The sequence below is a fragment of the Neovison vison genome, chromosome 5 (assembly GCF_020171115.1).
Source record: "Neovison vison isolate M4711 chromosome 5, ASM_NN_V1, whole genome shotgun sequence".
Lineage (NCBI taxonomy): Eukaryota > Metazoa > Chordata > Mammalia > Carnivora > Mustelidae > Neogale > Neogale vison.
Genome location: NC_058095.1, coordinates 41919248 through 41922551, shown reverse-complemented (window position 1 = coordinate 41922551; position 3304 = coordinate 41919248). Strand labels below are relative to the sequence as shown.

At 43.3% G+C, this 3304-nt stretch overlaps 1 pseudogene; it reads right to left on the bottom strand.

Moving 5' to 3' along the window:
* Positions 1-227: 227 nt before the first annotated feature.
* LOC122907712 lies at positions 228-1146 on the bottom strand (annotated as a pseudogene).
* Between the last annotated feature and the right edge of the window lie 2158 nt (positions 1147-3304).

Below are 3304 nucleotides of genomic sequence, written 5' to 3'. Positions count from 1 at the left end.
CTTCTTTAAGTAGAGCATTACATAGTAGTCCCATTGGCCTTGGTGTTATAGACTGACCGATGCCCCCCCCCAACAAACTCAGATAATGAAGTCTAAACCCCTAATACCATAGAATGTGACTGTATTTGGAGATAAAGCCTTTGCAGGGATAATTAAGATTAACTGGCATCCTATGAGTGTCAAGTAACTTGGTGACAATTTTTTCTTTTTCTTTCTTTTTTTTTTTTTAACTGTTTATTTTCCAACAACTTTATTTCCATTTTGTTTGCCTTTGTGGAACAGCAGCTGGAGACCACTCAGTGGCTGCTGCGACCCACTTGAGTGGCCTGAGTGGAGGGAGCTGCTGACCAGACTTCGGTGGCCAGCTGAGTGTTCCAGTCTTCAGGAGGGAACTGCTGAACAGGCACCAAGGGCACCTGCATGCCTTCAGTCCAGTCTGTGACTTTAGCCGTGAACTCTGGAGCAGACGCCGTCCATTCACCCTGAAATTCCTCCTTCTTGGTCACAACCTTTTCAGCAGCAGTCTGCTCTTCTTTTCAATCTCTTCAGGATCTCTGTAGAAGCACATATCAGGCATGACCTCCTGTGGGCGCTCACAGGAAACGGTGCCATGCATGCGCAGAACTTCCCTGACCAGCATCTACAACAGAAAAGTGAGCTCCCTTGTCGCAATGGATGGCAATGCCCACAGAGCACAGAGGAGGGTCTGTGTTACACAGAGCTATGGTAGGCAGGTTAACATGAGATGCCTCTGTGAGAGGCTGGTGGTCAACTCTGGGATCAGTAACCACGAGTAGTCTGGGCTCCCAGAAGGCTGCCTGGATCTGGTTAGCAAACATTCCAGGAGAGAAGCGGCCGGCCACAGCAGTGGCTCTAGGAGCAGCAGCAAACTTCAGCACAGCCTGCTGGCCAGTATTCCTGGATGATATGACACCAACATCAGCTGGGTTTTCAATGGCAACAATGGCATGAGCTGCCAGCAGAAGCTTCTCCCAGGTTCTCTGCAGATTTATGTTGTAGATACCATGACTATTCCATTTTAGAAGTCAAGGTTGGTGCCACCTAAATGGGTTCCTGCTGCAAGGAATTTGAGGACATCCTCCTCCTTCATTTGCAGGACATCAAGGGCTCTGGACATTGTCAAAGTTTCCCCTCAAGTCACAACAGGTATGCAAAACAATGCCGGATGGACCCTTCCCTGGATAGTATGGAAAAAGTATTTTTTCTTCTTTTTTTCATTGCAGATATTTATTTTAGTTTTGTTAATTTCAAATATTCATTGACCTCTTGGTGTCACTTGCTGTCAATATAACTGGTGTCCTTATAAGACGGGACAGACAGTAGGGATGCAGGCACACAGAGACCATGTGGGGACTCAGTGAGAAGGGGGCAATCTGCAAGCCAAGGAAAGAGGCCTCAGCAAAAACAGAACCTGCTGACACTTTGATCTCAGATTTCTAGCTCTCTGAAGTATGAGAAAATAAATTTCTGTTGTTTAAACCACCCTACACTTGGCATTTTGCTAAGGCCACTGTAGCAAACTAAAACACATGTAGGACATGATAAATTTCAGTGAGATTTCCTTGTACTCTTGAAATGGATTTAAAGCAAGAAAAGCTAACACAACTGAAAAATCAGTCATACAATTCTAGTGCTACCGATTCTCCTGCTTTTTGGCAATGGCTATGGGTAGAGGGGTGTTCTTTGTCCACCCAGGACTTACAGAGCTAATAACTGTGCTTCAGTCCAAGACAATGACATTGGCTAGGAGCCCACTGCCAATCAAGATCAGTACATTATTAGAAAGGCCTAACACACAAAATGGAAAATAGGAACCTTCAGAGAAAGCATGCATGGTGTATGAATGTGAGAACAGGTCAGAGTGGCACAGGTATTCTCTAACATTCTCACAGAAAAGTCCATTCTCCACATGTGAATGATGAAATAAATCCTCAAAGGGGTCAAACATAAGATAGTTCTTTCAGTAAAGATGCTCAATAAAGAAACTCATGCAAAACAATAATTATTAAAGGCCAAGCAGAAACCACGACATTTGGCAAAGAGGCTGGCCTTACCTTTGAAAGATCACAGTTGGGGAAGGCACAGACAGAGTCTTAAAAAGAGAGCTGCTCAGGGACTTTTTGTGGGGATACCATGAAAATCAAGCCCAAGGATTATTTTCCACAGATAAACTGCTGAGGCCAACAGAGGAGGGGCTGTGGGTAAAGGAAGTATGTTCTAGGTGAACTTGATCTGAAATAGCCAGTTCTCTAGAGACATTTTACATATAAACAATGTTTTTATTCAGACGTCTTAGAAACAGAAGCTGAGGATTCTACTCATCGAGCCAGGTAACATGAAACAGAAACAATGTAATGTTATTTTCTGAACTTTTTTTTTTTTAATTTTTTTTAAACATTTATTTATTTATTTATTTGACAGACAGAGATCACAAGTAGGCAGAGAGGCAGGTAGAGAGAGAGGAGGAAGCAGGCTCCCTGCTGAGCAGATAGCCCGACGTGGGGCTCGATCCCAGGACTCTGGGATCATGACCAGAGCCGAAGGCAGAGGCTTTAACCCACTGAGCTGAACTATTAAGTTAAAAGTCTGTCTAGCATTTCTGAGCATGCCTGGGTCTCTACAGTTCATTGTACACTGGGTTAGTCAGGATAGATATTTGAGGTTGGCAAAATAACCCTCATTTCTGTCCTCAACAGACCCAAGGGCCTTGGTTCTCTATTAGAGAAAGTCTCTCTCCCATGCTAAAACAATTAGAGAACAAAATAAATAGATAAAAAAAACAAAAAATAAATAAAACAGAGAATAGTAAATATTAACTGAGAGCCACTTTGATCTGTGTCAGATTTTATACCAGAGAAAACAAGCATGAATAAAAAAACAGTTCTGGGGCACTTGGGTGGCTCAGTCAGTTAAGCATCTGGCTTCTGTTCAGGTCATGATCTCGCTGTCCTGGGATCGAGTCCCTGAGTTGGGCTCTGCACTCAGTGGGGACTCTGCTTGTCCCTCTGCCGTTCCCCCTGCTCCTGCTCATGTGCTCTCTCTTTCTCAAGTATTTCTTTTAAAAAAAGCTGTTCTGTGCTTAAGGCAATATATTTCCAAAATAAGGGAAAGACAAACACTGAATTAATCTTAATTCGAGGTAGAATATGAGATGTCACAGGAAAGGTACAAATAATGTGCTGTGGGAATCAGAAAAGGGAGAGTGCCTCTTACTGCTCGATAGAAGCAAATTGGGAGATGTTTATAGAGGAGATAAGCTTTGAAATGTATCTTAAGGAATCAG